Source organism: Asparagus officinalis, chromosome 6 (assembly GCF_001876935.1).
Source record: "Asparagus officinalis chromosome 6, Aspof.V1, whole genome shotgun sequence".
NCBI lineage: Eukaryota > Viridiplantae > Streptophyta > Magnoliopsida > Asparagales > Asparagaceae > Asparagus > Asparagus officinalis.
The window spans coordinates 9,259,888-9,274,159 of record NC_033799.1 but is presented as its reverse complement, the minus strand read 5'-3'; the positions used below and the strand labels follow the sequence as shown (position 1 = coordinate 9,274,159).

Below are 14,272 nucleotides of genomic sequence, written 5' to 3'. Positions count from 1 at the left end.
AGCCGGATAGACCACCTCAATAGCAAGGGCATCGATCGGCCTGGTAGGAACGACGCAACGCTTGAGCCATAGCATCAAGAATCCAGCCATCAACGCCACGTCGGAAATGGGAATCAGAGCTTGATAATGAAATCTCTCAAACTCTGTGTGAGCCGGGAAAACATCTTCCTTGGCCTCGTTAGTATAATGGGAGGTAGCATCGTCAATACGAGCCTGAACCTCTTCCAAAGTACTGACGGGCAATCGGGTTACCGAGGCCCCCTTAGTGGTCAAGTTATGGAATAAATATTCCGCCCAAGACACTTGCTTAATACCACCTCCACGGGCCCCCGTCAGCTGCATGCAAATGTGGAAGTGACACATGACTTCCCAAAGAGTGGCATAAATTTCCGGACTGGTCTTCTTTAAAATCTGGAGTTCCGCCGAGCCCGGAACGAACTCTTCATACGGCAAATCCCCGAGAATAAGACCCGAGACTGCATCTCGTGAAGAGCGAAGCCTAACTCCCCCACAGGGGTAAAGAAAGTGCAACTATCAGGATTATACTTTTCCAGTATGGAGAAGAAATGAAAGTGGCTCTGGATAATCCCGAACTCAGTAGCCCGCACAGGAACTAGCAATCCAGCTTGGGCAAGAGGGGTTTCCAACTCTTTCAGAACAAACTGGACTGGGTGCTTCGCCAAGGGGATACTCCTTAGCAAATAAACTCGGCCGTAAAGCTGTCACCTGCCGATTATAACCAACGGTGCGGACCCCATAGAAAGTCAGAGTTCCGAGAGCAACCCCATCTTGATCCTTAACCAGGGGCCAATCCATACGCCTCGGGATAGAAGCGCACTGGAAATAAGATATGGGGAACATCCTCTCCATATTGGGCAAGAAAAGGTTGCGGTCCTCAACCTTCCGCAACCACTTATAGTCCCCATCATAAGCAGTGCTTGCGTTGAAGTCAACAAAGTCCCCGAAGAGATATCCAGGTTTGGTTATGGGCTTACGGCTTGGGCTTTCAAGTCGAGCGTCCGAAACCAACGTCCTGAGAGTGTCATGAGAAGCTTGGGTGATCAGTTCCACGCGACTCTTCTCCCTCATCCGGAAAACCGGGAGTTCTAAACGCGAGCTGAAAGTTATGTTCATGTCTGCACCACCTTCATGTCCAAAGTGGTGGCGAAAAAGAAGAGGCTCACTGGTATGGCGCACTGCAAAAAGAAGAAAAGAGTTAGACAACTCAAAATCAGACAAGTTCAGACGCGAAGGTCGAACCCCGCGTCAAACAAGCCCAGACGCGAAGGTCGAACCCCGCGTCAAACAATCTCAGACGCGAAGGTCGAACCCCGCGTCAGACAATCTCAGACGCGAAGGTTGAGCCTCGCGTCAGATAGTTCAGACGCGTGGGTCGGCCCTCGCGTCAAAAATCTGAGACGCGGAGGTTAAACCCCTCGTCAAGAAGATTAAACGACGGGGTCCAGCCCCGCGTTATGGGAACGAGTTTCCTCGTTAATTTCAAGATCAGAACTTGCCGGAGCAAGTTTAATGACCACGAAGGTCGTACTCACCACCGATCAAGGGGAGTTGGGGCGTCACATTCGCCTGAGCAGCGGCGCCGCCGGTCGGCACCGACGGTGCAGATCCCCGAACCGCAGCGGCATCAGGCTTGGAAGCGACGTCGGACTTGGAGGACTTCTTTGGTGCCATTGAATCTCGTCGGAGAAGAAGAATAGTTTTCGCCGGAGATGAAAACGAAATTTCTTTTTCGTTAAATTTTCAAGAAGAGTCAAATGACTCTTGATTTGACCCCTAGCGGTCTATTTATAGACAGCTATGAGCTGTCAAATCCTAACGGACGGGATTCGAGGCCATCAGCCCGCCCAAGCTCGACCCTCGCGTTCGAGTTGATTCAGCTTCCAAACGCGATGCTCACCTGCGCGTTCAAATTTCCCAACGCTGGGCTCACCCACGCGTTCCAATTCTCAAATGCAGAAGTCATCTCTGTGTTGAGACCACCATGAACAGCAATTTCTTGGCTACCAAGGCGACCAAAGCCGGGAAGAAACAAACGACTCCACTGGGGAGTCTATCGGAGGGGTACAGATAGATTACAATCAACAACGTCGAAATTATTTGGCTCGATCAGACGGAAGAAGCAATCAATCCACTAAATTTTTGAGATCCAAAGTATTCCGAAAATTCGTCCCAGTCAACCGCGAACTTTCGAAAACTTTGGAGGGGGTTCTGTAGGCTGTCTAAAAATCACAATAGATAGCTTATTCAAACAAGCTCCGACAATGGAAGTCACAATCAGACGACTTTCTAAATCACTGCATCCGTAACTCCACAATCGTCACAAACGCGACCTCACTTCTGAGATGATTGATCTTGATGGCTGTGACAACAGCATGGCTAATATTATATTAGAAACTATTAAAGATGCTGATGAGCAGTGGGATGATTTCAGAAATAAAAGGTTGGACTCAGTTGGTGAGTTGCTTGGTAGAGAGCTATGGGCGAATATTCATCTTTAAGACACTATGGATGTTGATTCCCGTCTAGCTCCTACAACGAAAGCTACAATCAATTACAATTCAACGACACTTCCGACGACGGATGAAAACTCTATTCAGCAGTCTTCACAATCTACAGTGAAAGTTACAATCTGACGACTTTCACACTCCACAACAGCTAAAAGCCAGGATTACTGAACAACGGTCCTTGCAGCGCACCACAGAAGAAGCTACAAGTCAAATAGCTCATTTTGAGATGCGGATGTCATCCCCGCGTCACCACTTTAGAAATGAAGGCGACCCCCGCGTCTCCAAGGCACAATCCAAATGCGGGCGACCCTCGCGTTCATAGGGGTTCAATCAACGCTGACCTCCGCGTTTCCAAGCAGGCAACAAGCCAAAACGCAAGCGACCCTCGCGTTCAATGGTGTTCAGCTAACACCCAACCTCGCGTCTCAATCCGGACATCTGAACCGCACAGGTTGGATTCTCAGGATCTCAACCACTCAGGCTTGGAGATTCAGCAGCAACGAAATCCTTAGAGATAGGATTTTTGGAATCACAACTCAGAAGATCAAATCTGAGAAGATTCTTCGACAACAGAAAAACAGCTCGATCATTAACCGAATTTTCGGTTCCAACAACTCTATTCACAGAGTTCAAACTCGTTCAGAGTTCTTAAACTCATTCAGAGTTATTCATAAAACTTTCCACGAAAGTTCATCGTTCCCACGAGATAAAGATGGTCGGATCGTCAACGGAGAGCAAGTTCGATGCAATCAATCGAAGGAAGCACTCCATCTCTACCAAGAAGAACCCAGTTTTAAACAAAGGGGAAAACCAAATTCGTTTTCCTCTCTTTTGTAATCAAGTTGTAACCGAGATCAAAGGAATCAAAGTCAAATTTTCTTTATTCTCTTCATTGCAATTTTCCCTACCTACAAGGGAATACACTAACCAACAAAATAATGAAGCTCTTCCATTGCTGCGAGATCCAGCGACTGCTTAAACTTGTTCTGCGTTACGTAAAGAAGCGAGCCCCATCAGGACTTTGAGAATAGGTGATTTGCTAAGAGTACTCAAATTATCATCGGCCGACACTGTTCCGGGCCGGGCCTGGGTCCGGACCGGTCGCGTTTTCGCAAGTCTGAACCTGGGTCCGGGTCCGGATCTGGCCCGGTTGTCCGGGAAAAATCCGGGCCGAGCTCGGGCCACGGGCTTTTTGGACATCCTTAGGAGGAGGAGCTAACCAACGGGGAAGAAAGATGTTTCAATATGAATATCGATTTTCAACAAGTCCGGGGCATAAAGGATTTAATTTAATTGAGTATAAGTAAACATAAGGGTGGAGAATGTTGTGCCTCGAGAAACCAAACCAATTGCCGAGAAAGATAAAGAACCAACCAAAATCAATAGCACAAATAATCAAACACCAGTTTTACGTGGTTCGGCGAGATGCCTACGTCCACGGGGCAAGGAGGGGGGAGTTTTCACTATTAGAAATCAAGAGGAACAAACTAGGGTTACAATCTCTCACCAAAACCCTCAACAACTCACTCTTAATCTCTCCAATTGCTCCTAGAATAGAAGCCCAAAGAAAACTCTCTCAATCTGCTCAAATTCGTCCTTGCACTTACCCTAAAAAAACACCCAATGGGTATTTATACAAATCCAAAACGAAGCGGGTCTGAAAACAGGCCCAACTCAAAACCGCAGCGGCGGTCGACCGGTACGGTCGACCGCGATCCATCGCGGTCGACCGGACCGGTCGACTGCCCTCCATCCAGCAGCAAACCAATGTCCAGAGACTTCTGCGGTCGACCGCGATGGTCGACCGACCCGAAAGCAGAAACTTCTGCGGTCGACCGCCGCGGTCAACCGCCACTGATCCAAACGCCCAGAGCCTCCTGTGCACGAACGCGGTCGACCACCGCCTAGTCTGCCTAAAATCTGAACCTGAGCTCCATCTCTTCAAATCTCCACCTCGGCGAAGATTCTTCCAAAACTGAGCCAACACCGAACAAACCAATACCTCAACTGTTGCATCCAGTACGCCATGGCAACGGACTCATGGCAACGGACTCCAATCACAACACGTCGAGACCCAAACGGGAGTGCGAACACTCAACCCCAAAACAACTGTGTCTACTCACAAATTAACTGAGCCTACACCGACTACACCAAATGCCTCATTTGCTAAGACCCAAATGGGAGTACAAACACTCACCCCAAATGTCGATGTCGCTCACCAAAACGGCTGCATCATAAAGACTGCCTATGTATCCTCTTGCCCAAGGAATCAAGCCTTCACGTAGTTCACCCAATGGCCTCCAAAAGGCCCTTAATCCAACCTGCGGCTGATAGCATCATCAACGACCCTAATCTGAAAATAGTCCAATATCTTCACCTGAGATGAAACAATGGCCGTATCCAAAACATATCCACCAGCTGCATCCAAATCAACCACCTTATCATCTGCACCCATAAATAAATGACTCCCATGCTGTGCCACCTCAGCTGGAATCCCAACCAATGCAGAATGACCTGGAGTACGTGGGGAAATCCCCACCCAATGTGGAGTAGCATCACCCTCCACCCGCTGCGATATCCCTCTAACCTGATCAATACTCTCCACCTGCCGAGTGTCCAAAGTGACAAACCTGCTTAGACCAAATTCAGAAGCTCCCAACTGATAGCCAAAAGAGCCTATGAATCCCAAATGTGCAATCGGATCCAATCTCACATCAACGATATGACCAAGTGCTGGGTAGCCAAATATCCGACACCGACCAAAACCTGAAGCAGCTCCACCAGATCTAACAACTCTACACGCAGCAGTCGGCAACCTCATAAGATGGTCCAATGTCAAAGCCTGATCTAACAACTCTACACGCAGCAGTCGGCAACCTCATAAGATGGTCCAATGTCAAAGCCTGAATACCAGATCCACTGCTCGACAACCAATGCCAATCCTCCTCCAGAAAAGAACGGCCCACTAAATCCACCATCTCATTACGTCGCCCCATTGTCTCCTCTCCTCTGAAGTGTCTCCAACTGCCATGAGCTCGGCACCAATGCAAGAAAGGACCTCTACTAGAACAAGTACGACTGGTAACCTTTCTGCCCATACACCTCCTCCAACTGTTGCGGACTATTAGGGCTTCATACCAAAGGGACTTGGTTGCAACCCATATATGCCTAGTACAATCCCCAACATAGGAAACAAAATACCGATTACCTCCCACTGATGCCTCCATGGAAGGCCCCCCAATGCCTGACTGAACACCTCCAATAAGACCACTCGATCGATGGATAGAAGTGCTAAACTCCACCACGGTCTTCTCGCTCATCCCACTGTGCTCACAGGACTTCAATCTGCAGGTCATAGCACTCCTCAACAATCTGTGCACGGTATAACCAACAATATATCCCAGCACCAAACAATGCCATAGTCTAGCCAAAGAAGTCGTCAGCGCTCTATCAATCATCGTGCTCCCGAGCAGATAATATAAGTTACTCCTCCTGACGCCCTTCATCATAATCATGGACTCCGATGTGACCTTCAAGCGAGAATCCGCCAAGGTCACCCTATAGCCTGCTGCCTCCAATACCCCAACTGAAATGATGTTCTTCCTCAGTTGAGGAACGAACCTCACATCAGCCAACTCCCGGATCATCCCGTCACTCATCCGAATCTGAACGGTACCAATACCACCAATAGGGCATCTGTGATCATTACCCATGATAACAACATCCCCTCTTTCCAACTCCTGAAAGCTAGAGAACCAATCCCTTCTAGGGCATATGTGGTAAGTAGCATCAGAATCTAACATCCACTCGGTGGAGTCGGCAACATTAACTGACGGAAGAGCTGGGCACGAATAGCCCGAAGAATCTGAATCTAAAACATCGCCACTAGCCTTGGCAACATTCACCTCTGAAGCTTGAATAGCTTTCCCTTTATTCTTCACGGCTTGCAATTTTGGGCATTCGGCTTTTCAATGTCCATCCTCTCTACAAAAGGCACACTGATTCCTACCAACTGCAGGATACCCCCTCTAGACTGCGATCTCCTACCACGGTTTGGACTTCTAGCTCTTGCAACCAATGCCCCCGCAATCGGCTCAATGGAAGTCTCCTTGTCCTTCTTTCGAAGTTGATAGTTCACAAGGGCTGCAGTGACCTCACTATACGAAAGAGATGCCTTCCCATTAATAAGAGTGAGGACGAAGGTCTCATATTCCTCGTCAGGCAAGGAACTCAATAACAACAATGTCTTGTCTTCATCTTCAACTATAACATCTACATTCGCCAAATCTGCAAGTAGTTTCGTGTAGTGGTTCATGTGATCACTAATGGATGTCCCTTTCTTCAATTGGAAGTGATAAAGCCTCCTCTTCAAATGCAAACGATTTTCGACGCTCCTCTAGGACCTCCCAAATCTTCTTTGCCGAAGTTTTATTCATCACATCATATTTTAGATCTTGGGTAAGGCAAGACCTAATCACACCACACGCCGTTCTATTTATTTTATTCCAAACCTTTTCATCAACGTCGGCCGGTTTCCCGTCCAACTCCAATGTATCTTCCAAATTTTGCGCATTTAGCGCATCAATGACTTCGCATCTCCAAAGTCCAAAATTATTTGTGCCGTTGAACTTTTCCACATCTATTTTTATAGAATGTATATTCAAACTTTGGACGGCCTTCCCACTAGAAGAACCCTCCCCACTTTTATCTTTTTCAGCCATATATCTCAAAGCACCCAAATTATTACGGAACAAATAGGAAATAGATCCAACTTGAAAAAAAAATAAAAACTTTACCACAAAGATCCAATCTTTATCACCAATCGAAGCTCTAGATGAACTTCCCGACTGATCTACACCTCCAAAAAGCCCAAGCGTTGCCCGGAGCTCTGATACCAATTGTTGTGCCTCGAGAAACCAAACCAATTGCCGAGAAAGATAAAGAACCAACCAAAATTAATAGCACAAACAATCAAACACCAGTTTTACGTGGTTCGACGAGATGTCTACGTCCACGGGGCAAGGAGGGGGGAGTTTTTCCTATTAGAAATCAAGAGGAATAAACTAGGATTACAATCTCTCACCAAAAACCCTCAACAACTCACTCTTAATCTCTCAAATTGCTCCTAGAATAGAAGCCCAAAGAAAACCCTCACAATCTGCTCAAAACTCCTGCCTTGCTTACCCTAAAAACACCCAAAGGGTATTTATACAAATCCAAAACGAAACGGGTCTGGAAACTGAACCCTGTCATAACCGCTTCGGCGGTCGACCGCGGCGGTCTCGCGGTCGACCGCGGCGGTCGACCGAACACCAAACCCGAGAGCAGAAAACAATTACAGTCAATCGACCTCCACCTAGTCTGCCTGAAATCTGAACCTGAGCTCCATCTCTTCAGAGAAGAAGGCCAAATCTCTCCTGAAAACTCTGTTATCGATCTCTTTTTTACTGTTAATGGTCCAAAACGACAAGAAGTTAATTTCGTGAAAAAGAAAACATTAATTAAGTGCTATATCATTAGCTAACTTATAACATTACTGGAACAGGTAGCAAACTGTGACAAGTTCCTAATAAGTGAACAACGGGCTAACACGAGTTACAACTTTCAAGTGTTTGATAAACTTTAGTTAAAATTGTACTGCTTAATTTAGATTGTTTTGTTAAACTCTTATTAATAAAATACAAGAATAGGAATCCCGGATGATCCGGTTGGTTAGAAAGTTTTGATATGGCTCTCAAGACTTTGAGTTCGATTCCCATATCAAAATGATAATAATAATAATAATGATAATAATAAATGAGAATATAAAACTTCATTTAAAGTTGCTACTTAAATGGACTAATTTTCTTATTGACTAGCTATGTTCAGCTTGGTTTACTTCTGCAGCTGTTAGAGAATTTCTCCACATTTAATGATTATTAGTCAAACCTAGTTCAAAGATGAATTAATGTAGGGTAACCATACTCTTCAATGCATCGTTTAATGCATCCGTTTTGCAGCCCCGCATGTTTTATTACTTTGTCTCCGCATGCTTCAATCCCAAATTTATAAATGTTTTTCCCGATATCTCCCTTAAAGCTTTCATATTTTGAAATTATTCCCTCAAATCCTTAAAACTGATTAAGTTGTGTGATTCTTAAGTTATTGCGAATTAAGAATATAACAAATTACTAATCATTGTTGGCGTCAGAAATCTTTTTATTCGCAGAATCCATTGCAACGTTTATCGATAACAATAGATTAAAAGAAGGAGCCTTTTTATAAGACTTTTCTACACGAATAAAACAAACAGATATGATCTCCTAGAAACACACGCATGATCGTTTATCAATCGTTGCTTGCGTGGGATCTTTGCCTGTGCTGTGGACTCTTTGATCCGTGGACCGCCGAGTATCAGATCCAGTTGATCTCGTTTCACAAAGAAAATAAGAACTAAAGTAAATAACCTCAACAAAGTGAGATTATACGCTTCTTAAGATCAAAATGAATTTTGATCTCGAGGAAACAAACAGAATGTTGTTGAAGGAGCTGCAGATCTCTCGAAATCTTCCTATTTATGCTGAAGTTTGCCGCGATCTCGCTAGCCTCTCTCTGAAATTCGTGGGTCTTCTTTCACAGGGTCAGCACCTTGCCTCCAAGCTCCAAAAATTAGGTCCCCCCGTGTATAGGGGCTCCAGGGGTGTATTTATAGGCTTCAGATACCGTGTTTTTGGATAAAAATTCATGATTTGATTTTATCTTCAGTTAATAACGGCTAAACCACGTTTATGGATGATCTCAAGGCAATTCAGGAGGCAGTAGATCAGATAAATCCTGAGAAATTATTTGAAAACACGTTGTCGGGGAGTTGGAAGTGCAAGCCACCTTGAGGTGGCTCGGCCTTGGCCGAGCCATTCTGAGGTGACTCGCGCGTGCTGACTCCTCCAGACTTGTGTGCGTCCCGTCGTATTGCGCATTCGCACGTTTTTTTGACTCATACGCTTCACCGATTCGCTTCGTGCTCTCGTATGCTTCTTTACAGCATCAAATAATCTCATCTGACTCCGATGATCACGTTCATCATCTTCTCTTCATCTTGAGCTGCGTGCGGGAACCTATAGGTAATTTTTAACGCCTACAGATATCCCCTCCAAAGTGTTTCAGCCTTATTCTTTTATGGAGGAGGCTAGAATACTTTGGATATGATACGCCCAACCTTCAATTATTTGACTTCTTCAGCTTTTAGTCTATTCAGTATTTTGTCGAATTGCTAAAATTCTTCCGGTGCTGCATTTATCGTTTGACCATTGTCGAAATCTTGAACTGAAACCAGTGTGTTGATTTCCGAATTAGCTCGTGTTGTTGAATCAACGTTGAACTGGTCGTCTTCGTCGGGAGCTTGCATCTGAATTGCGATTGAATTCTCGGGGATTGTCCTTTGATCTGGAATTTTTCTTGAGCCTTATTTCGATGAAATTATTAACGCGTTGACTGACGTCGACTCTCATTGCAGTGCAACCGAGCCTTATTTTAACGAAAATATGGACGTGATGATCGGCGTTGATCTTCTTTGTAACGCGTTGACCGGTGTTGACTTTTATTGCAACACGTTGACCAGCATTGACTTTCATTGTAACGCATTGACCGACATGAATACATTTTATACTCATACGTTAACTGGAGCCTATACAGTTTAAGCTCTTAAGGCGTTGGAGCGTGGAGAATCAGTTTATACTCATATACTCTTTGGAGTTTTGGGAATCAGTTTAACCTCGTATACCCGTCGGAGGTTCAAGAAGATGCAGTTTAGACTCATATACCCATCAGAGTGTGGGAAGAGCAGGCTGAGAATACATCGGAGGCTTGCCAGGTTGAGCTCTTTGTGTGAGATCTGATTGTAGGACCAGCTGTAGATGCTGATCTAGCTACTATCTTTGAAGCTATCCCAGGCGTTTGAGTCATGAGACCAACTGATAAAGTTGATGCGTCAATGACTATTAAAGTTGATTGAAGATGAAGCTTGTACAAGCTTTATGAAGAGAAGCTCTCCGAGTTAGAAGAGCGAATCCGTCATTGTAAGCTGTCCATTACAGGATTTTTGGCAAACCCTTAGCCATCAACGGATTTGATGAGCCTTTACCGACTACCGTTTGAGTCAAGCTAGCATGTAGATTGTCTAAGTCTATTCTACATGTAAAGTTGTGCTAAAACAATGAATTCTTTTAAGACTTAGTGTTATAATATCGAATACATAGAATTTGTCATTTTCATGGGAACGCACCACCCGGCAAGGCGTGTTAGGCATATGCTTATCTCTAATTAGGGATCGAGATAATGTCTCCCAGATATGTATTCTAGTGTATTTTTCATGGTAAAAGACTAACCAAAAATATATGTTAGATGCAGACTTATCTCTAATTAGTGATCGAGATAAAGTCCCCCATGCGTGTAAGGTATGAATTTTAGTGTTGAAATATTATGCCTTCTCTTGGGGCAAGACGAACCTGGTGCCGGAGAGAAAATTTTTTATATTCTATCTCCTGCGTCAGAAGAAACTCAAAGTGGGATCTCCACTCCGAGAATCTGAAAGGCGAAACTAAGAGTGGGATCTCCACTCCGATAATCTGAAAGATTTAGATAACCCTAACTGTCGAAATGTTTGATTACCCAATCTGAAGGTGAATTTCTCATTTATCGAGAAAGAATCCCGGTTTTGGCCCTAATTGTAGGAAGGTTTGACCAAGTGGGAGTTTGAGACGATCCTAACTATAGGAAGTTTTGATCGCTCGATTTAAAAGTGGACCTCTCATCATAGAAGGAATCGAGAGGGCATTTTAGCTTTGGCCCTAACTATAGGAAAGTTTTACCAAATAAGTAGTGGGAGTGGGGTACAAATAACAGTGGGAATGTTGACTTATACAAATCACTCGGTTTTCAGTGTCAAGTGACCAGGACTTAACATGAAAAAAAAAGTTTGATAATTGTCAAGGATCAGCATATCGAACTTTTGAGTGTCGTGTTAAGCCTCTAATAGCGGGAATGTTAAGTGCACAAACACATTGCGAGTTTGGATAGACTCAGCTGAAAAGAATTTTGGTGGACCCATCGTCAGTTAATTTGATTAGCGAGGAACTTTGTGGTAGAGGACCGTGAATCATCAAGCACTCCGCAGTTACACCATGGGAGTTTCGTGGGGGAAGATTGACCCGATAAAGTTATTGAATCTTATCTCGACGAAAGAGTGCTCGGAAAGTCACAGTGGGGGGTTTTAATAATCTCGGAAATGATTAAATAGCCACAATAGGATGTTCTTAACCATTTTTATCATGATAAAGAATGAATTATTCTGATGATTGGTTTTCACCTTGAATAATCAATTTGTTTTGGGTTATCCTTAAGAATACTATGTGTAGTATTTTTTTTAACCTTTGAAAACAATGAATAAATGTGCTGTATAAATAATATTTATCATGGTGTGTGCTGTATAAACAATATTTATTATGTTGGGATATTTTTATTAAAATATGTGTTATATATGCGTGGGAATGAATATTATACCGCTGATTGAACAGAGTTTTAAATTTATTATATTATTGTACATGTTTTTTCAATTTTCAAAATAATTTTTTAAAAAACATTGGAAATATTTAGCCACGGATTAGCCGTCGCTATATATACTTTTAGCTACGGAAAACAGATACGGGGAAAAACAATAGCGACGGATTTTCCGTCGCTAATGTTAATGGCGACGAAATTTTCGTCGCTATTGTTTTTGTAGCGACGGAAAATTCTGTCGCTAGTATATTTTTTCCTTTTTTAAAAAAAAAGAGCGACAGATTAACCATTGCTAATTTACCTTCGCTGACATTTAGCGATGAAAAATCCGTCGCTAAAAGTTATTTTAGCTACCCACAATGTACTGACGGTATTTTGGCGACATAATTTTATTTTTTCTGTCGCTAAAGGTTTTAGCGACGGATTTTCGACTTTTAGCGACAGATTTGTCCGTCGCTAAAAATCCTGTTTCTAGTAGTGTACACTCAATATTCAACTCAAGAGAAATTAACCAAAATTCTTTCTCTCTTACTTTAATACATCTATTCAAATCTCTCTTACTTTAACAGATCTATTCAAATCTTTTTGATAGTAGTGGACATTTTCGTGGTGCGCTAATCTAAACATAGGCAATCTAAAAGCTACCATTAATTAAGTGAAGTTAGTTTCGGACACTTTCAGATTTGTTCACCTTTAGTTTAAGATAGATATAAAAAGGTTAACGATAGATGGTTCTCAAACTATTCGTTCAGGCCCCATCATTAAATGTTTTGAACATTACAAGCCACCGCGCATTGATTGCCGCTAAAATCGCCTTTAAATTCAGCTCCACCACCTCCCAAACCAAAATCATCCCTCTCTCTCCCCCGTACTCTCACTCACTATTAATTCCTCACATCTCCACCAAAAAAGATTAATTAATTAATTAAAAAAAATGGCCATCTCCTTCAATCTCAAGCATGCAAAGCACGCCTACCAATTCTTCATCAATCACTTCATCTCCCTCATCCTCGTCCCCATCATCGCCTTCCAATTAATCCACCATGGCGTCGACGACCTCGCGGACGCCGCTCGCTCCGCCCTCAACCTCGACCCTCACATCGTCCTATGTTCTTCCTTCGTCGCAATCTTCGTCTCGACCGTCTACTTCATGTCGAGGCCACAGCCAGTCTAGTCCCCTTCGCCTCCTTCCTCGAGCACAGCCGATCGATCTCCTACTACACCGAGAAGACCACCAAGTTCCAAATGTACATCCTCGAGCGCTCAGGCCTCGGGGAAGAGACGAGCCTGCCTCCCGCCATTCACTGCATTCCTCCAATGCCCAGCATGCAGAAGGCCAGAGAGGAGGCCGAGCTCGTCATATTCTCGGCTGTCGATGATTTGTTCGCGAAAACTGGACTGAAATCGAAGGATATCGATATCTTGATTGTCAACTGTAGTCTCTTCTCTCCGACGCCGTCGTTGTCCGCTATGATCGTTAATAAGTACAAGCTCCGGAGTAATATTCGCAGCTTCAATCTCTCCGGTATGGGCTGCAGCGCTGGATTGATTTCGATCGACCTCGCTCGTGATCTCTTACAGGTAGATGACAGTGGCGGAGCCACGTATCGCCAACGGTGTCTTAGGACGCTACTGGATTGTTCTATTCTATTCAAGTTTTTATCTATTTTTTTTGACTTGTATTCGCTACTTAGAAAATTACTGGGATTTAATTTTGGACATCACTAACAGAAATAATCATGGTTAGTTAATTATATTGTGACACGACAGGGACAAAATTATGCCTCCGCTATAGGTTTCGAACCGTATCGGACCTGTGTTTATTTGATTAGTAATTTATAGTTAATAAACTATTTAAATTAAAAAAAATTCATTAAATAGATATGGATTAAAAACTGATATGGCGCTCTTTAAATTTATCAAAATCATTATAAAAAAACAAGTTAACAGTAGATAGAATCTTAAAAATGAATATTTGGTAATCAAAAGAACCAAATTTTCATTTGATTAAATTATTTAGTGTTGAATGAACGATCAAACCAAATATGACCGGATAATCAGATAAATAAATTAAGGAACTATTTATTAATAATTAATTATGTGATTAATTTGTTTTGGCCCCCCACTACTTACAGGTGCATCACAATTCTTATGCTGTCGTCGTCTCGACGGAGATCTTAACTCCGAACAACTACGCTGGAAACCAGCGA

The 14,272-nt window shown here is 43.6% G+C and overlaps 1 pseudogene; it reads left to right on the top strand.

Moving 5' to 3' along the window:
* The window catches only part of LOC109845142, a 3,489-nt pseudogene continuing 2,143 nt past the window's right edge, over positions 12,927-14,272 (top strand).